This window comes from Leuciscus leuciscus, assembly GCF_965113295.1.
Source record: "Leuciscus leuciscus genome assembly, chromosome: 1".
Classification (NCBI taxonomy): domain Eukaryota; kingdom Metazoa; phylum Chordata; class Actinopteri; order Cypriniformes; family Leuciscidae; genus Leuciscus; species Leuciscus leuciscus.
In genome coordinates this window covers 12296398-12318897 of record NC_138725.1, presented here as the reverse complement: position 1 = coordinate 12318897, position 22500 = coordinate 12296398, and the positions used below count along the sequence as shown (strand labels likewise).

Below are 22500 nucleotides of genomic sequence, written 5' to 3'. Positions count from 1 at the left end.
TTGAGCAGCATAATTTGCAGACCCTTGTCATGCTGTCATAGCTACTGCAGACGCATATCGCAGTATTAAGGCTAACGATTAATCGATTAATTGATCGTTAATTTAAACGACGATCGATCATGGGAATTTGTGAAAATTGACATCCCTAGTTAGCTAACGTTGCATTAACTTACAAACAGAAAAAAACCGGGAAAAAAACGGGTGTATGATGTTTTCGACTCCGACGTCTGCATTCAATTTATCTCCTGTTTTACCCTCCCATTTTTGGGGTAGAGTTATATTTGCTGAAAATCAGCGAAAAAAATGGCTAGAGTTGCCATATTCCCCTTTAACGTTAAGGTGAAACTCGTATCGACAAAGACACAGAATTGAACCCAACACATGTGCTTCAAGTCTGGGAAAATAAGCCTGCTTAGAAACATCGCAACAGTGTCTAATAACTTAGTTTTATCCCACAGTAATAATTACAAATAGGTACATATATCAGGTACTTACCCTCAATATCAAGGATGCAGAACGATTAGACCGCTCACAAAACGTCAGGAATTTCAGCCTTCTCCACAGTACATTTGAGTCCGGCCGCGTGTCCCCGAACTTCCCGCCGCAGTACTGAGCATGCGCAGTGTGACTCACCAGAGAGAATTGTTGATATGAAGCGCCTCAATCTCATTGAATCAACAAGTGCTGATCTAATTCATTCAATTATTTCTTCATTTAGTTCCAACTAACAAGAATGAATCATTTAACACAAGTAAACTCGTTATATTCTTATTAATCAGACATATTTTTATTTAGCAAATCAAGCAAGTGGCTAGTTGAGTTTTTTGAGTGTATGCACTCATCATAAAATACACGTATAAGTTACCATGTGCACTAAAGCTAAAGTTCCAACCGGTATATTTCAAGTTTACATCGCCCTGATGTGAACACCTCTCTCGGTCCAGTAGATGCAGACTGAGAAACGAGCGCAAAAGTTCAGTATTTGACCACCACTCTAGCCTTTATCCAATTCGCTCCGTGCACAAAATGGCGAGGGAAAATTCACACATTTTTATTTCTAATTCTAACATTATTGTGTTTATTTATTAAAAGGAGGGCAAATATCTAGAAAGTAGGAAAAAACTGTAAGAAACGTAAAAGTAATATTTGTAACCAACAAATCCCCTCAGTCTGCTGACACAGATGAAATGAGCTTTAAGTGTCAATTTACAGGAGATCTGAAGACATCAGCATAATAAATGAGGTGAAAACAGGAACTATTGTCATGAAATAAAGAGTGTTTTCAGCAGATCTGTTAATATTGATGAGCCTCAGACTATCAACACTCATTCAACAAGCCATTCAGGATCATCAGCAGATCATCTCACTTTATTCTGAGTGTTTAAAGAACACATGAAGACCCACACTGGAGAAAAGCCGTTCATGTGTAAACGGTGTGAAAAGAGATTCTCGAGGAAACAATATCTTATGCTTCACATGAAGACCCACACCGGAGAGAAGCTGTTCACATGTGATCAATGTGAGAAGAGTTTCACAGTCAAAAAACTTCTTGATGTTCACATGAAAGTTCATACTGGAGAGAAGCTGCACGCATGTGATCAGTGCGAGAAAACATTTCTTGGGTCATCGCACCTTAAGAGACACAAGAGGATCCACACCGGAGAGAAGCCTTATGAATGCGACCAGTGTGGGAAATGTTTCTCATACAAACAAAGTCTTGATGTTCACATGAGAGTTCACACTGGAGAGAAGCCGATCACATGCGACCAGTGTGGGAAACATTTCTCATACAAAGAAAGTCTTAATGTTCACATGAGAATTCACACTGGAGAGAAGCCGTTCACATGTGATAAATGCGGGAAAACATTTATCTGTGCATCAAACATGAAGACACACCTGACAGTTCATACGAAGGAGAAGCCACATTCATGTGGAAAGAGTTTTTCACTGCTGCAAATTTTACATAAACATCAGAAAATACACACTGGTGTGAGAGAGTACATGTGCTTTGAGTGTGAGAAGACTTTTACAACTGCAAGCAATTTAAAAGTGCACCAGAGAATTCACACTGGAGAAAAACCTTACAAGTGTCCACACTGTGACAAGAGATTCAATCAGTCATCATATCTGAGATCACATGAGAGGATCCACACTGGAGAAAAGCTTCACATGTAATCAGTGTGTAACAAGTTTCTCTTTTAAAAGTCACCTGAAGCTACACATGAAGGTCCATACAGTGGAGAAACCACTTAGGCTGCGTTTATACTGCAAGTCTTAATGCACAGATCCGATGGTTTGACCATATCTTTTTGTTTTTTTGTTGATAGCTTTACTATGCATGTGATAGATCCTCTGATTAAACTGATTTATAATTCACGTCAGGTGGTCATGATTACTTGACAGAATAGATAAGTTAACCACTGTCACGGATGTTTTGCAGTGTGAAGTCTGAACCGAAATAAATAAAGGTAATTTTCGTTTGTTATTTTATAGAGATGCACTGATGTCAAGTCATCTTCATTTATATAGTGCTTTTAAGACATTTTAAGACTTTCAGCTTTAAAGAGATAAAAGGAAATTAAAGTAACAGATTGTTTTGGTTGTACAGCAGCTCTAGAATAAAGGTATTGTCCAGCTAAAGTTAGTTTTTGATTTATTCACTTCTGATCATTAGTTATTAACTTAGGGGCCACTTACACGACACAGTTTCAACTGAAAACAGAAAACTTTAAATGTGCTCTGGCCTTTCATTTGCACAACAACGGTGTTTGGTGGCTCAATTTACAGATGCCACAATTTATAAAACTGAAATTCTGTCTGTTGAAAAATCAAGATATTTTGATGAATGTGGGTAACCAAACAGTTACTGGTCCCCTGTGACTTCCAAAGTATATATTTTCCCACTATGGAAGTCAATGGGGATCAGCAACTGTCTGGTTACCCACATTCATCAAAATATCTTTGTGTTCAACACAAGAAAGAAAATAATACAGGTTTGGAACAAATAAACACAAACTGTTTTTATGTAAACCTTGTGAGTATATAATTGACAGTATTAGCGCGATAAGACTAAAAAATAACTCATTCCAGTATCCAGGCGCTGTTTGAGAGGCTTCTAGTGCCTGTGCGCTTCGGGAGTATGCGCTCAGAAATGCCCTTGACCCGATTCTTGATCAGAATGCGAATGAAATGTTTAACAGGCAAGGCTTTAAAGCATATACAAATAATGAACTTTTGTGAATTGCAGTGTCCCATGAGTGTAACTCTATGTCTTTGTTAGCATGTGATGTGAATGTATGTTGCGTTTAGGGCTGTCACGGTAACTGCAATATTGTAGTGTTACTTACAAGCTAACCGCAGAGAAATGCAAGTCACCGCAGCAAGTTTTTTCTTTTTTCATAAGGCTATAGCCTTCTTGTTTTGAACTTCGTGCATATAAAGATAAATATTTGAAACATAAGTATTGCATGTTAAATATTTAATTGAGTATATATATTTGAGTATTTAATATTTAATATTCAAATAATGATAACAAGACTGTACAGAGGCTTCGTGGATTTGCACTTAAGCCTAAACAGACAGTGAATGAGAGAGATCTACTGTATAAAGGCCACTAGGGCACCATACAGACTTTATCAATGAATTTGGTGATTTTTTTTATCGTAGTTAGTACTGGCTGCAGATAAAGTCCTAACTGTTGGTGATTTTAATACACATGTAGATAACAAAAAAAAATGCATTGGGATTGGCATTTAGAGACATTATGAACTCTATTAGAGTTAAACAACACGTGCCAGGACCAACTCATTGTCATAATCATACTTTAGATCTGTCACATGGAATCGATGTTGATGCCGTTGAAATTCTGCAGCAGAGCGATGACATCTCAGATCATTATCTAGTCTCGTGTATACTCTTTTTAGCCAAGGTTGCAAAGCCGACTCCGTGTTACAAATATGTCAGACCTATCACTTCTGCCACTAAAGATTGCTTTATTAATAATATTCCTGATCAGTTTGATCTCCTCAGCATCCCAGATAGCTTTGAAGAACTCGATATTGCAACAGAAACTTTTGACTCTCTTTTCCAGCATTTTAGACACAGTTACTCCTTTGCGCTATAATAAGATTAAAGAAAATAGTCCAACGCCGTGGTACAACGAGCACACTCGGGCCCTAAACAGGGCAGCCAGAAATATGGAGCACAAATGGAAGAAAACGAGAAAAAAAGAAAACTAGACGTTTTCCGAATTTCATGGAGAGAGCACGATTGCGTACAGAAAAGCCTTAAAAACTGCTAGATCTGCTTATTTTTCGACTCTCTTAGAAGAAAATGTAAGGCTGGAAGCTTACGCTGCCATTTTGAACCTATAATCGGATCAAAAGGCAGTTGAAAGATGACGTGTATAATTCAAATATTAATCTGACTCCAATATTACTAATCTGACTCCAAAGATGTTGTTAATCTTTAACCTTTTTATTCTTTAAAGGTAAATGTCTTTCTTAGAACTGATAGGAAAATGTAGGATTTGACCTGAATGTTTAGGTAAAGTTATAATCACTTTAGCTTTCAACATCATCAGTGAAAAAAGGAAAGATTCTCGAAGTCTTTAAAGCAGGCAAAGTTATTTATTAAGTTACATGTGTAAATATACAGACAGTAAATTGGAACAACATACTGTAAAGAAAACTTAAGTTGTAACAAATAGCGTACTGTTGTACAGAAGAGGCCGTAAAAGCCTTTCTCATAGTATGAGGTTACGCACCGGTGTGTGGGAGTGGTGGGGTTACAGCCTTTCTCCCAGATACACAGTTACCTTTCCTTCTTATACCCTGAACAAAGCATTGTTAAACATGAGTGGAATACCAACAGGAAACTGAAAGATGAGGCAAATGGGTGGAGATCCAGAGGGGGAGAAGAACATTAACATATTCTCCTCAATGCATGTGTAAGCAAAAATACCTAGATTGTACATTAAGATACTTTAATATCTCTATTAAGTTCACCACTGTTCAGTTCAATTCAGTTTATAAGCTGTCAGATGAGACCAAACATGAAATAGTTACATGTTAGAACACACTAGTAAATAAACAGTATGTAGTTGGAAGCATATGTCCTGTGAAGCAAATATTACAGTTCATTGAGGTGCAAATGACTCTGTCTCTCCCGACAGAACTATCTTGTGACTGGAGTGTCCCAGCAGTCCTGAATCAGCATAGTGATGAAATCCCTGCACTAGATAGGCATTAGCATAGTGATGATGAAGGCCATTGTGCCACGTTTAATTCACATGTATACCTTTAAAAGGATTCCTGAAGTACTAGGGCAGTAAAGAGATCTAGAATCCCTCCTCAGGTACATTAGACCTCAGGTATTATGTGAGGTACATTTGTGACCTTAAAATTTAGGGCTGAGTGCATTGACGAAGTGTCTCCATTGGCATAGTAGTACAAGAGTAATGATGATAATTGTCATTGTCAAGAATGCTAAGAAGATACACACACAGAACACCTACTCCCATCTGGTGTAGGCTTAGTCAGATGCACAACAATGTGGAGACACTTGTAAGGAACCCTGTCCATATAGCAATTCTTCTTCTTTTATGTCCATCGATGGCTTTGGCAAGCCGAACAAGATCTCTATTGTCTCTGGCGGTCTGTTCCTTCTCATGGCATCTTCAACTCTCTGCTCCTCATGTCCCACAGTGAAGTTGCCTTTACCTTGCAGGGAATAGCAAGCCCTGAAAACTGAAAAAGGCATTAATTGGCAACACTGTCCTAGATGACAAAACAACAATATAACAAAAATTGATGAAAGGAAAACTTATCATCTGCAAACCGAGTATGCAAAGGTTACAACTTTTAAGGGAGTATCAACATGTAGTAGTTGAATTGTTAGGCATTGTAGTATTCCACATAATAACTCGATCTCTGATGACAACAGATATGTCATATTTTGATTGAATGATGAGAGGATTGCTCAGGATATAATGAAGGAAAAATATCATGAAAAAATCAGAAAAGAATGCAGTGGATATGAACTGAACATAAAATTAGTTGACTATCAGTAAACTGTTGTATATGATTTGAGATACAGGGTTCCCGTGTCTTTAAAGGGGTCATATAATGGTACATGCACTTTTACAAGTTGATTGTACTGAAATGTGTTGGCAGTGCCTGTACACAAACATCATAAAATGATAAAAATCCATGCAGTGTTTTTTTTAAAATCTCCTTATATGTTTTCCCGTCTCATATCAAGCCGTTCGAACATGTGACGTCACACGGTCGGCGCCCCTCCCACGATTGTTGATTGACAGCAGTGTTTCAACACAGACCCGCCCTCGCTCGTGAGCGAGCTGTCTGTCATCATAGTGCATTGTTGATATGCTGGAGCAGAATGGCGTCTAAGCGATTGTGGTGTTCTGTTCTTGTGTGCAATAAGGAACACAGCAGTCATTTTGATGTTCCAAAATCCGAACCGCTGAAGACGCAATGGCTGAGTTTTGTTTTTGAAGGGAATATTCCCAAAGCATTGACGCGGGGATTCCCCACGATCAACGTCAATGCTTTCATGTTTGCGTGAATCATTTCACACCAGACTGCTTTCTGCTCATGAAAAAAGGAACGGTACCAACTATTCGTGTTCCTGTTGCACCTCCAGAAGAAGAAGTGAGTGTAACGTTTTATTAACCTTTATATTAAAGGAGAAGTTCACTTTTAAAATGAAAATTCTGTCATCATATACTCACCCTCATGTTGTTTCAAAGCTGTATGAATTTCTTTCTTATGCTGAACAGAAAGGAAGATATTTAGAAGAATATCAGTAACCAGACAGTTTTTGGGTCCCAATGACTTCCATAGTATATTTTTTTCCTACTATGGAAGTCATTGGGACCCAAAAACTGTCTGGTTACTGATATTCTTCTAGATATCTTCCTTTCTGTTCAGCATAAGAAAGAAATTCATACAGCTTTGAAACAACATGAGGGTGAGTATATGATGACAGAATTTTCATTTTAAAAGTGAACTTCTCCTTTAATATTTATATTAATCTTTGCAATCACTAGCTTTACAATGAATGCGTCTAAGGTTTACACGCAGGGTCCATTACGGCATGTTTTCTATAAACGACCTTCTCAATATAATTCATAATCCCATGTTTATAATGAACAGCGCGTTATGGTTATTGTGTTATTTCAAACGGTGTAGGCGGTGAGCAAAGCTCATTATCATTTAAAGACACATGCACTTAAACGGCATGCTGAAAACAGCTGTTTTTGACCAGGTAAAATGAGTGTTTTCTTACAATACTATTGAGAATTTTTAATTAAAGTATATTACAAACTTTTAATTTAGACCCTAAAGAATCATATTAGCTTGTACAAAAATGGCATTATATGACCCCTTTAAAAGGGCAAAAATGGATATGGTTTCTAGAATCTCTAGTACTGTTTTTTGAAATATAAATAAATTGTCAGGATTCAGAGAAGGGAGGACCCAGGTGCCGAATGAACGGGGAGTGATATTTATTGACAAAGACAAAACACAGGCGGAACAGTCCAAACAATAGAGCAGGGCAAACAACTGGAGAACAGGTGGGTCGAGGGCACAGCTGGAGAACAGGTGGGTCGAGGGCACAGCTGGAGAACAGGTGGTTCGAGGGCACAGCTGGAGAACAGGTGGGTCGAGGGCACAGCTGGAGAACAGATGGGTCGAGGACACAGCTGGAGAACAGGTGGGTCGAGGGCACAGCTGGAGAACAGGTGGGTCGAGGGCACACAACTGGAGAACAGGTGGGTCGAGGTCACAGCTGGAGAACAAGTGGGTCGAGGGCACAGCTGGAGAACAGGTGGGTCGAGGGCACAGCTGGAGAACAGGTGGGTCGAGGGCACAGCTGGAGAACAGGTGGGTCGAGGGCACACAACTGGAGAACAGGTGAGTCAAGGGCACAACTGGAGAACAAGTGGGTCGAGGGCACAGCTGGAGAACAGGTGGGTCGAGGGCACAGCTGGAGAACAGGTGGGTCGAGGGCACAGCTGGAGAACAGGTGGGTCGAGGGCACACAACTGGAGAACAGGTGGGTCGAGGGCACACAACTGGAGAACAGGTGGGTCGAGGGCACAACTGGAGAACAGGTGGGTCGAGGGCACAACTGGAGAACAGGTGGGTCGAGGGCACAGCTGGAGAACAGGTGGGTCGAGGGCACACAACTGGAGAACAGTTGGGTCGAGGGAACAGCTGGAGAACAGGTGGGTCGAGGGCACACAACTGGAGAACAGGTGGGTCGAGGGCACACAACTGGAGAACAGGTGGGTCGAGGGCACACAGCTGGAGAATAGGTGGGTCAAGGGCACAACTGGAGAACAGGTGAGTCAAGGGCACAACTGGTGAACAGGTGGGTCGAGGGCACAACTGGTGAACAGGTGGGTCGAGGGCACAACTGGAGAACAGGTGGGTCGAGGGCACAACTGGAGAACAGGTGGGTCGAGGGCACAGCTGGAGAACAGATGGGTCGAGGTCACAACTGGAGAATAAGTGGGTCAAGGGCACAACTGGAGAACCGGTGGGTCAGGGATTAAACAAACCCAGGCTCTTTGGGAACAGTGGAAACTTGACAGCAACTCAAGGAACCAGAGGCTTGGCATAGGTGGGATGAAACAACACTAGGCACTAGAGTGGCTTGCCAGGACAGAAGTAAACAAAAAGAAATTAAACAAGACTGCAACCTTGCAGAGAAATTGAATGCAGACAACGTACAAAACAAACCAGCAAAGACATGAGGGAAAGAGGCTAAATATAAAGGGACCAGAGCACATGAGGATCAGGTGAGCACAATTAGTGTTGTTGTGTGAGTGCTTGTTTAGCCTGGCTGGACATGTGGCAGATGAGAGAAGAAATTGATATTGAATGTGAAAAGGAGGAAATGGTTCTTCCATAACACTGCACTGTGAATTTCCCACACCAGGAGACATTTATATAGTTCTAGATTAGTTATTAACATTATCTGTTAAAAAAAAATTATATGTTCTATGCAAAATGTTCTACTAAAGAAAAGATAGAAAATAAATATTTGTGTGTGCTGTAAAGTGGTTAGAAAAAATGGAATCGGAATCGGCTAAATTCAGTATCGGCAGGTCAAACTCAATGAAAAATCGGAAATCGGAATCGGCCAAGAAAATTGTAATCGGTGGATCTCTACTACTTACCATGATTTCAGTCTGTGTTTAAGTGGTTTATCCACTGAATGGATCTTCATGTGTCGCTTCAGGTGAGTTTTAGTAGAGAAACTCGTTCCGCACTGATCACACGTGTGCGGCTTCTCTCTGCTGTGGATCCTCTCATGTGTTTTCAGATTTGATGACCGATTGAATCTCTTGTCACAGAGTGAACATTTGTAAGGTTTTTCTCCAGTGTGGATCGTCTCATGTGTTTTCAGATATGATGAGTGAGTGAATCTCTTGTCACAGTGTGAACACTTGTAATGTTTTTCTCCAGTGTGAATTCCTTCATGTGTTTTCAGATTTGCTGGCTGACTGAATCTCTTGTCACAGTGTGAACACTTGTAAGGTTTTTCTCCAGTGTGAATTCTCTGGTGCAGTTTTAAACTGTTTGCTGTAATAAAAGTCTTCTCACACTCAAAGCACATGTACTCTTTCACACCAGTGTGCATTTTTTCATGTCCACGTAAATATTGCAGCGATGAAAAACTCTTTCCACACACAGAACATGAATGTGGCTTCTCCTTCGAATGAACTCTCAGGTGTTTCTTCAGGGTTGATGCCCTAAGAAATGTTTTGCAACATTGATGACATGTGAACGTCTTCTCTCCGGTGTGGATCCTCATGTGTATCTTCAGTTCACTTTTAATAGAGAAACTCTTTCCGCACTGATCACATGAGAACGGCTTCTCTCCAGTGTGGATCCTCATGTGTATCTTCAGTTCACTTTTACTGGAGAAACTCTTTCCACACTGATCACACGTGTGCGGCTTCTCTCCAGTGTGGATCCTCTCATGTCTTTTCTGATGTGATGAGTAACTGAATCTCTTGTCACAGTGTGAACATGTGTAAGGTTTTTCTCCAGTGTGGATCCTCATGTGTCGCTTCAGTTCGCTTTTAAAAGAGTAACTCGTTCCGCACTGATCACATGTGAGCGGTTTCTCTCCAGTGTGGATCCTCTCATGGGTTTTCAGATTTCCAGACTGATTGAATCTCTTGTCACAGTGTGAACACTTGTAAGGTTTTTCTCCAGTGTGAATTCTCTGGTGCAGTTTTAAACAGTTTGCTGTAATAAAAGTCTTCTCGCACTCAAAGCACATGTACTCTCTCACACCAGTATGCATTTTCTCATGTCCACGTAAATATTGCAGCGATGAAAAACTCTTTCCACACACCGAACATGAATGCGGCTTCTCCTTCGTATGAACTGTCAGGTGATTCTTCAGGGTTGATGCAAAAAGAAATGTTTTGCCACATTGATCACATGTGAACGGCTTCTCTCCAGTGTGGATCCTCATGTGAACATTAACCCTCTGGGGACCAAGCTGTTTTTGGGGCCCTTGAGATGTTCTGACATGCTCTGACATTTGTGCTTTTTTCAGTTATTTATAAACATGTTAATGGCAAAGGTGTAAATTCACTCTATATAGCACAAACAGGCCTACCATAATATGCGAGCAACATGTATGTAGATGTTTGTATTTTTAAGAGAATAATGTTTATGCGTGGTTATTTAAAAAAATAAAAATGAAAGTTGCTGAAATAAGACCACAAAACTCATACAAAATATGTGCCCACAAGACTTTTGACTAATGGATGTTGTCCCTTTCAGTTCTAGCTTCAAAATTATGTGAAAATAGTCTTGCTTTATCGTTCACAAAAAAAAATACATTGATTTAAATGGTGTAAAACAGGTTTTGCTTGGAAAGCCAATATGCGAGGGGGAGGAGTAGTTTACACCTTAGTCCCACCCACTCTGCATAATGACTCTGCATAATTAGCCATTCATTCAGGTGTGACACTGACTGAGCCACAATACAAGGACAAAATATATATTTTGAAGAAGACTTATATTGACCATTTAAGATTTTGCTTACATCTATCTTGTAAATATGTTTTGCTATTTTATTAAAAAGGTTACAATTACAACAATAATTACAATTTCAGCAATATTTCTGCAAAAAAGTACTCTTTCTTTGTAAAAAAAAAAAAAAAATGATTATAGGCCTACATTTTATCATATGTATTCATTAGTTTGAATATAGCCAACATTGGAACATCTTAGTCTATGACTTTATTTTTGACAAAATAGTATTTTATATTTATGAGCAGAAAAGCTTATTTGATGTGACAGTATATTCTACAGTAAAAACTGTACCCAAATCTAGTCAACAAAATGTTGTCTTTCATAGCCTACTTCGCCTGACTGTAACGCAGTAACTGTAACTGTAAAAGCAGTTTATTCTTTCACACACAGACGCGCGATTCATATTTAGGCTAAACAGTCTTTACAAATATGTACCCTTCATTCATCTCACAGAAAACGCGATTCATATTATAGAAACGCGATTCATCTTTTTGTTTACATAAGCCTACAACGTTATTCCATAACGTTATTCCACATTAACACTTGAGAAAGGATAACTTAGCCTACCTCACTCCTCAGCGGGATCTGCTCCTCATATCAGCACGGAAAATTTTCTCCATAAGGTAGGCTATATTATGCCTCTTTGTTTACAGCTGATGTGGGGGCGTTTCACAGACTGAAATGGTTCTCAGAATTTGCGTTTGAATAGCACGCGCTCTCCGGGGCGTGGTCAAATTACTTTTGAATGGCTCGTAATGAGCTCGACTGGAGTCGCTCTCTTTTTATACAGATTACAGAAGCTGATAATATTTGTTTTTTATATAAATTACTTCTTTTAAAAGCTGCGATCTCAAGCTTCATGCCCGTGGGTCTGTTTGCCTGTTTGACTGAATTTTCGCGGAGTTATAGATAATTTTCGAACGCGTTTCAAATGGGAGTTTACTGACAGAGAGAAGGCAGAAATAGCATCATGTTAGTTTTTCTTTATTTGTCAAAAAGCAAAACACTTTATTTGTATTGTGAGTATACAGAAAAAAAATAGAAACTGAACAGGATCGATTGATGTATTACACGAAAATGAAAGATCAAAATTAACAGAGCATTTTGTGTTTATTTTTCATTGCTAAAAAAAAAAACGAGCAAAACGCGTGGGCGCGTTTTTGGTCCCCAGAGGGTTAAAGTGGGAGCCCCCTACCCCTGTTATCAAGGCATCAAAATGTGCAACAAACACTTACTACACAAAACACATTTCATAAGCTGGAGTGTGTACTCTTGTGTACACACACAAACACACACACACACACACACACACACACACACACACACACACACACATACACACACACACACCTTAATACTCTAATATGTCATTTGTTCACAATGTCCCACCACACAATAAATCATTATACCATTTCGACTAAACACATTCAAAATGCAAAAAGATTTTCCAAACTGTTTGGAGCAATTTGTTATATTTTTGTAATTTTTGTATATTTGTAATTTTGAAATAAAACATTAAAGAGTATATTTGATGTGATGAATTGCTCTGACATTTATCAAATTTACCAATTGTTATAATTTCAATTTGTGCTGGTTAATTATGAACAATGGGTAAAATTGGGGGGCGGGGCTCCATTAGGGCTCCTCCCCTAACCGCATATGAGCTCACTCCAAGCTTTTGATAAAACTTGAGAACCCTGCATTATAGTCCTTCACGTCTATTGCGATCTCAAAATTCCGGCCAGTTAATAATACCTAGAACATCAAAGTCGACTGTTGGCGGTAGATCCTTTTCCTATTTAGCACCAAAACTTTGGAACAGTCTTCCTACCATTGTCCGGGAAGCAGACACACTCTGTCAGTTCAAAGCAAGATTAAAGACACATCTCTTTGACCTAGCATTCACATAACACATTATAGACTTCTATACTGCCGTGCAAAGGCAAAAGACCGTAACTTCGTTTTTGGTCGAAAATGAGTTATTTATATTTTTGGCACATTCAAGACCTCCTTTATCATGTGGATGAGTATCTTGAATCAATTCCGTTTTTTTTTTTTTTTTGAGAAAATAATGATTTGTCTTAACAGTAACTTCCAAAAGCCCATGAGAAACCAAGGCAGAACACCGTAACATCAGTTACCGCTCTTTGGCTTTGTTTTGGAACGTTCAAATTGAGTTACGGTGCTCTGCCTTTGTTTAGCCGCACGTCAATATGAAGTTACTGTGCCGGTGTTCTATCAAATAATGCTACCTACCAGATTGTACGGTTATCTGCCTTTGTTTTAATGTCCATTAAAATTAAAATTACGGTGTAGCCTGTGTACTTTGTACAGCTGCCATCAGTCCCTCTAACTTCTAATGTCCTCAGAGCTTTGTCCTGCACAATTGCGGTCAGAACATTTAGTATGGTCTGAAACCACTCCATCGACAAACGTGCGATATCGATCGCGAAGGATTATGCAGAGTTGACTGAAAAACGTTACACATTGCCGTATCAGATGAATACAACCAAGAATTAAAGCTTGGCAAACTAGCTGGCAGAGTGCCAAAACTTCGCCTTCAGCCCCGCCCTAAACGCGGTCGAGTCAACGCTGGACTAATATATCTATGGAGGTATTTTGTCATGTCAAATGTATTAATAATGCCATCAGAATGCAACCAAAGCACAGGATAGCAATAAGCAGATGGCTATAAATAATTGTAAATCATACAAAATAAATGCCATGATCACTAGATTTTATACAGGTGTTACTATAATGATTTTGTTAACGGTGATCAGCAACTAAATATTGATAATGTGGAAGTTACTGCCTTTTGCCTTGGCATGACTTCTCACTTTTTGCTGACAATACAAAGGCAGAGTACAGTAACTTTAAAATAGTGGTCAAAAGTCAAGTTTGAGCTCAAGATTTTTTTATGTATATAATTTCCATTACTAAAACATCTATTTGCCAGATTTCCAGTGTCCTACCTATAATTAATTTGGCGGGACAACTAAAAATCTTTAAAGTCATTTTTCTCAGTTCCACACTCTAGCGACTTAAGGTCTTTTGCCTTTGTAGGGCAGTATAATACAATGATTAGGCTGCATAGATTAGGTCAGCCGGAACCGGGAACACTTCCCATAAATCCTGATGTACTCGTTACATCATAAGAAGAATGGCATCTACGCTAATTTTAGTGTCTTTGTTTATCCCGAGGTTTTCCCGCAGCCTCCCAGATCCAGGCCGTATCCAGATCTGACGAAGGACCTTCGCCTGGACCGGATGACAACGCAGTGCTGAAGTGCCAACTAGTCTCTCCCTATGGATGATCCCTTTACCACTCTACAGATAAAGCGTTGTCAGGAAATTCGTTTCACGTACCAACCCCGAAGTGACAAAATAAAATACAATTCTGTATCAAAATTTATAACGAAAGACGAGTACTTTGTTTAGACTTGGTTTGTAGGGAATATAGAAGTTAGAACCAATTCTTAATGCGCATGTGAACGCCATCAGCGTTTCTCACAGGTTCGCATTTAAAGTCTGTGTAGAGAGAACGGTGTCGTCTTAGCGGCCCCTAATTTAATAACAAATGATCGTTGCAACGGAGGCGAATCAATCAAAACTAACTTTAGCTGTAAAATAACTTCATTAAAGAACCGCAATAAAGCCAAAACAATCTCTGTTACCTTAAATTATACGCTTATCTCTGTAAAGCTGCTTTGATACAATCTACATTGTTAAAAGCGCTATATAAATGAGGATGACTTGACTTTTAATTATTAATGGCCGTTCACACTAGACTTTCTTCCTAGACTTCCATTCATGAGTCTGTGAAAGTGAGACACCAGAAACACAAGCTCAAGTGAATAACCCTGTGAGAAATAACACAAACATTTATCATTCAAGTGGAGTGGATTTTTTTTTTTTTTTTTTTTTTTTGTTATACCGTTAAATGTATGTTAAATTTATGTTTGTGAAAAAGCTGCCACAGAATGTGACGTCATTTCACGGCCCACATGCTCAGTGTAGAGCGGCCGTGGCTTTAACTAGTTTTAAATGAAAAAATTTTATTAGAATTATCTGTGTCCTACATGTTTCACTCAACCCTGTTACTCCTGACATGATTTTCCTCCTTTTAAAAACAGAGAATTTCTTAAAATTGTGACATCATCTGGCCTCTTTCTACTGCATGATGGGAAGACAAGAATATAATCTCAATCCATTGTCTCAGTTTTTACACAAACTGTAGCATTGACTGTATTCATCAACCCTGTTACGCAAGTTACTGTAAGAAGAATCTCTATAACTATGAATAACTTGTATGATATTTGACAAATAAAACTTCATCAGTAACTTGGTGTTTAACGATTCTTAAAAAATCTTAATTGTTTTTAAAGGAGAAGTTCACTTTTAAAATGAAAATTCTGTCATCATATACTCACCCTCATGTTGTTTCAAAGCTGTATGAATTTCTTTCTTCTGCTGAACAGAAAGGAAGATATTTAGAAGAATGTCAGTAACCAGACAGTTTTTGGGTCCCACTGACTTCCATAGTATATTTTTTTCCTACTATGGAAGTCAATGGGACCCAAAAACTGTCTGGTTACTGACATTCTTCTAAATATCTTCCTTTCTGTTCAGCAGAAGAAAGAAATTCATACAGCTTTGAAACAACATGAGGGTGAGTATATGATGACAGAATTTTCATTTTAAAAGTGAACTTTTTCTTTAAAGGTATAGCGGAGGATTTTTTTACTTCCGGGTGGATACACTATACTATTGGTCCTCCTAATTGTCAATCATTCTGGTGAATCAATCAAACTTTTCAAAAAGTGGAGAGGGCGGGACTTATCTAAAATTCGGAAAGATCCTCCGCTATACCTTTAACTATGTTGAAAATTACTAAAATTCTGGTAACGTTGTTGCAAATTGCAAACCAGATATAAAATAAATGTAAAATAGTATTTAGCTTGATCTAATATTGATAATCAGTATAAAAATGTCTCAAACCTCCCTTTACTGACCATTTGTTGAAGAAAACCCAGAACCTTCTGTACCATTTCATAGTTAAACTGTTTATCTAAAAGTGATGAAGTGCTTGAATGTTTCTAACATGAATGTTCTTCAGCATCATGAATGAATGAAGAATAAACACCAACCTCTTTGTTCTTCAGGATCTTCAGTGTGTTTCATTCTGCAGGGTACTGGATCACTCATGTTCTCACTGTCCTCTTTAATAAACTCAGTCTTTGCAGATTTCAGCTCTTCCTGATGCTCTGATGCTCGTCTTCACTTGTAGCTGATGGGAATTTACAGCATTTATTGGAGAATTGCTGTGGGAGGAGCTTCACTGATGATGCAATAGCAGTGGGAGGAGCTTCGCTGATGATGTAATCACAGTGGGAGGAGCTTCACTGATGATGAATTCCAGAGTTGGGGGTGCTGATCTGCCGAAATCAAAAGTATCAATTACTGAGTTTTTTGTTTTTTGAACCATTTTCCTTTCACTAGTTAAGACACACAGTAACATGCATTAAGCAAAAATTGTACATGCTTTACATCTGGGCTGTTCAGTGCCATTGGACATCAATAAACAAGACAACTTTTAAATGAACACATTATATTCTAAACCTGGTATTGGAAGTACATACCTGTACAATTTCAGAGCAAAAGTTCATGATTCTCTCTCCATTCAGAATCAGCCTAACATAGAAAAAGGACAACTGAAACACGTGGGCTGCATTACAAGACGATAGACTGGCGAGCGCTAGCACACAGCAAAACAAACCAGGATGTTAGCAATTTTTTAAGCACTCAAAACAGCAGTTCTCGACACATCTCAACTAAATGTACATGCACTCACCATAAAATACACGTATAAGTTACCATGTGCACTAAAGCTAAAGTTACAACCGGTATATTTCAAGCTTTCATCGCCCTGATGTGAACACCTCTCTCGGTCCAGTAGATGCAGACTGAGCAACGAGCGCGAAAGTTCAGTATGTGACCACCACTCTAGCCTCTATCCAATAGAGGGCGCACTTACACAACACACAACTCTCCCGATACCTATGAAATGACTGAACAATACAAGACTCACATAAAACTCACATAGGCCCTACCCACAAAATAGAAAATGATAGGTTGCAAAACATTTGTCATTCTTTAACCTGTTAAATACGCGTTTATGTCTGTCTATCTATTCATCCTACAGTAACTGGAGCCAATTCATTAATTATTTTGAACAATTTTTATTGCTAATCCTAACATTATTCTGCTTCTTCATTAAAATCCAGGTATCTAGAAATATAGAAAAGAATATAAATGATTTAAATTCTTCCAAATATGAATAATGGTAAGAAAAACTGTTAAAATCATCAACACAGAAATAAATGTACATATAGCAGCCAACAAATACCCTCAGTCTGTTGACACCAATGAAATGAGCTTTAAGTGTCAATTTACAGGAGATCTGAAGACATCAGCATAATAAATGAGGTGAAAACAGGAACTATTGTCATGAAATAAAGAGTGTTTTCAGCAGATCTGTTATATTGATGAGCCTCAGACTATCAACACTCATTCAACAAGCCATTAAGGATCATCAGCAGATCATCTCACTTTATTCTGAGTGTTTAACCATTAAAAACCGATTATAAAGGATATAAAAGCCTGTAAAACTGCTCTATTGGAAGAACTGATAAAGTTTGGTTTTATGATAACTACATTCATTACAATAAAGTAATTAGATCATTAGAAACTGAAAAAGCTTTAAAAAAATAAAGAGGAGAGATAAAGTGGCTGTATACAGCCACACTTGAGATCGATTCCCCTCACAGATCTCAAACTTTAACTCTTGACTTCGTATTCTGTCCAAACACACAGCTGCCTTCTAAGTCAAGTGACTGTAAATGCGCAAAAACTGTTTCCATTGCAGTTTTGCGAAATATTTCTTTTTCAAATTGCCTGAAAAACCACCTCATGCGAGCGTGAAAACTTTTTTGCGATAAATGGGAGTTTTTACGAAATTGACGTGTTTCCATTGAGCGTATTTTCAATTCGCAATTTCAATTTGCTCAATTTGAAGGGTAATGGGAACGCGGCTTGTGACACATGTTCTCCCTTTAGTCTCATTACTTTCTCTCTACTTCTTGCGTGTGTTCCCCTTGTTCTTTGTCGGATTATTGCGTGTGTGTAAGAGTTCCTGTTTTCACCTCACTGTAAAAAATGATCGTAATTGTAACGGTAAAAGACTGTTAATTGGTTAACAGAAAGTTTCCGTACTATATACGGTAAATAACTGTGATAGATCTAACGGTACATTTACAGTTTTTGAAAGTGAAAAAACAACTCGTTGTATAATTTACAGTGAAAAACCGTAAATTGACATTCCCACAATTCCATGTGACACTTCACATTTGATGTATAAATAACTATGTTTCTTCATAGTTTTCTTCGTTTTTTTCTAATTAGTTATGTACATTAGGGGTTTATGTTACATTTAATGTTGTTAAATTAATGTTTATTGCATTTTTAAAATTTCATGTGTTACCATGATGGTGTTTAATGTTTGTGTGAATGACACTGTGCAGCTTCTATATATATTAGTATTAACTTTCTTGTGGAAGATTGGATTGTGTTGAGCTTTGATTGATCATGTGACTCTCATCATTGCTGTGATTGGTGGTTATCAGTGTATAAAACAGATATTAATACTACAATAGGACGGTAAATTAACATTATATCATATTACTGAAATCCAATGTTAAATATACATTTTTTTTCCGTAAAAACAACAGGAAGAAATTACCATTTTTTTACAGTATAGAGATTGTCATGGGGTACTTTCCATAAGATCATCTCTCAATGCAAATCAAACCAGCTATTAGGCTAACTGAAATAAAACCATGCCAATCTCTAGGTATGGTGAAGGCTATGTGATGATGTGGGGCTATTTTAATTCCAAAGGCCAAGGGAACTTTATCAGGATGCATAGTATCCTGGATCCATGAAGTAACTGGCCTTTAAAAATAAAAATGTGCTTGCCTCTATGGGAATTTAACATAGGGGTGTCCAAACTTATGCACCCTGTATTTTAAGGAAGAACATTTATTTATTTACGATACATTATTCATTCACAAATAAAATTGGTGTCCTTAAAGGTTGGATTTTTCCTATTTTTTTAAATTAAGGCATTAAGTTCAGTTTCCAAAAGATGATTTTTTATTCCTCTTTTAGTCAACTTTAGTATGGGTGTCTAAACTTATGCATAGCACTGTATATGTATAAAAATGCATGAAAATTAACTCTAAAATACATTTTATTATTAAGCAAAAAGTCCTGCCCATTAAGCTTACAACAAATTTAAAATGTATGATTAAAAAATATTAATAAAAACCACTTGGAACTCTAAAAAATAGCATTTTTTTCTGCGTGTCCCCATCTCTAAACTTTACCATGAAATATAATGATTAAAATCCTTCAAAATCCTTTTTTTGCATTGTTGTGTGACTTTGTATCCAATCAATGCTTTAAATTTATTTATTTTTCATGAGAAAAAAAAAACATTTTACCAAATATTTTAGATAAAATACACATTTGGAAGAACATAAGTAATCTAATTTTAATTTCTGTATATTTGATTTAAAATTGTAACTATGACTAAGAATCTCAACATACTGTTACCTGAATTATTTCCTAACTTAACTATTTCTTAACTTTTAGTAAGTCACTAGAATTTCCTCCGTGTCCATATGCAATTAGCATGCATGCTATGTGGCCATATGCCATGTATTTGATAACTTTTTGATTAAAAACTCCTGTTAATTATATGAAAAATAACAGGGGTGAGTTAAAGTAACAGGAGTAGAGTCCTTTGTTTTGTTGATTTAATACTGTAAATATTAGTACTCATAGTATCATATTGTACCTTTAACATTTAAGGTTGCAGTTACTTATATTGTAGACATTAGCATTAGTTTACAATGTGAACACCATACTTCCAGGGAGCCAGTCCACCACAAAGTGACTTAAACCTTTTGTCTTTCTTCTGTTTTGTATAAGATGGAGAGAACTCATATACTATGCCGGTGCCAGAAACACCCATCCATGGCATCCTGCAGGGGAAGAAGCGAAACGCATTTGCAAACCTCTCTTTTCTCCCTTTTTTGTCTTAACTTCCCTTTATATATAGTGATTTTTTTTTCCACAAATATCAATTATTTAAACATGTAACCAGCAATTTATTTAAAATTAACTCTTGTGGGGAAAACAAAGGAATTAATTGAAATGCTTTTTTAAATGGCACATGAGTTTTGGTTATAGGACTGAGAAAACATGCGTCCATCTTCTGCTTAGAAACCTTGTAAAAAAAAAATAAAGTTGCCTGAGATTGACCAATACACATTTTTAATAGTTAAATATGTGTAGTATTAGATTCAATGTTGAAAAAAGATACAAAAATAAAGTTTAATTTTGAAGAGTTACAACAAGCAAATGTCACTCATTCAGTGGATTGGAAACAAACTCAGCAACTGATATATATATATTTTTTATTTTGGGCAGATCAGCTTTGGGCATGTCAATCACATAATCAGTGAAGCTCCTCCCACATCAGTCACATGGTCATTGAAGCCCCTCCCACAAACATTCCCCAATAAATGCTGCAAGTGAAGACGAGCATCAGAGCATCAGGAAGAGCTGAAATCTGCAAAGACTGAGTTTATTAAAGAGGACAGTGAGAACATGAGTGATCCAGAACCCTGCAGAATGAAACACACTGAAGATCCTGAAGAACAAAGAGGTTGGTGTTTATTCTTCATTCATTCATGATGCTGAAGAACATTCATGTTAGAACCATTCAAGCACTTCATCACATTTAAACAGTTCAACTATGAAATGGCTGCAAAAGTTTCATTTTTGGCTTTCAACAAATGGTCAGTGGAGGGAGGTTTACGAAATCTTCATATTGATTGTCAACATCAGATCAAACTAAATATAACTAAATATATGTAATTTGTACATAATTACAAGATTATGTAATAATTTTTTCTTTGATTATTACAGCCTTGGATATGTCAATGATTAACAACAACATTAATTTTGATGCATTAATATATTTAATGCAGTATCAGATAAAAAAAAAGCTACCACTCAGGTCCATAAAGGACAAAAATGTCCTTGTCAAAAAAGTGTCATAAAAATATTATAGATTAATATTTTTTTCCACTTTCACTGACTTAAATTTTTTTCCAGCATCAGTTCTAATCATAATTACCAAACATTCATTAATTTTCAGAGTTTTAACACCTTAAACACCAGTTTCTTTACATAATGTCACTGTTGATTTTGATAAAAATTATAATAATAATAAAACATTTCCATACACTAAATGCTAAGCAGATTTTTCTTTCTTTAAATATTAGGGACCGTTCGGTATTTATGGAAAGGACCAGCGGAGGAAATAGGGGAGGGTCATGTCTTTTTATTCTTTGTTGAGGGGAGGGTCATCCAACTTTTTTTAGTCTAGGGGGAGGGTCACCCAACTTTTATATTCATAAAAACAGCAAAATTTCAAAGTGGCTTGTTGGGTGCATATTTTTTCCATGTAGCTCTATGTTGCTCTCGCGGTATCAGCCCCCTATCGAAATCAGATGGGTCTGACCCAACAAAAATCCAGTTTGGCGCTGTTTGACAGTGCGCGCACACTTCAGTACGCGCTCAGAAAAGGTGCATCATCATGTCAGAACAGAATGCCAATGAAATGTTTACCCGGCAAAGCTTTAAAGCACGAGCAAATAATGAACTTTTGTGATTGCGAATAAGTGCACAGTGTCCTGTGAGTGTAACTGTATTAACATGTGATGTGAATGTATGTCGAGTTTTGTCGCCAGACAGAATGTATGTCGCCAGAACTGCAGCTGACAGAATGTGCGCTGTAGCGCGATACGACCATATTTTAGTTTCCATTCTTATTTTGTTTCCACAATAATGTTAGTGAGTAAATCTACTGAAATTGCCGCCATAACAGTGGAGTGTGATGTGTAAGATATAGGGCTACCACATCTTTAAATTACAATTAGTATTATTTAAGTTAACATAAAATATGTAGACCTACACCAAAAAACTAGTTCCATACTATCCATACTCCCTTTACAAAGGAGTCAAGACATTAGAAAAATATCAGTCAACACATGCGTTTTATATTTACTATGAGGGAAATACACATGTGACGTGACACAAAAAATCTTTAACAAAAGATTTTTTACAAAACAAAAAATTAAGGCAAAAGATTTTTTAGTAATTCTATGAATTACACTGCGCAAAACCAAAAGATATACCCACTGGATGAAGAAGGATCAGCCTCCACAGAACATAAAATATTCTTTTAATTTTATTTTTCGTGTTCGCATTTATGTGAAAAAAA

At 37.5% G+C, this 22500-nt stretch overlaps 1 protein-coding gene across 3 annotated transcripts in view; it reads right to left on the bottom strand.

The window, feature by feature from the left end:
• The window catches only part of LOC309500348 (uncharacterized protein), a 252069-nt gene that overhangs the window by 74894 nt on the left and 154675 nt on the right, over positions 1 to 22500 (bottom strand). The gene's annotated exons all lie outside the window — the stretch shown is intronic.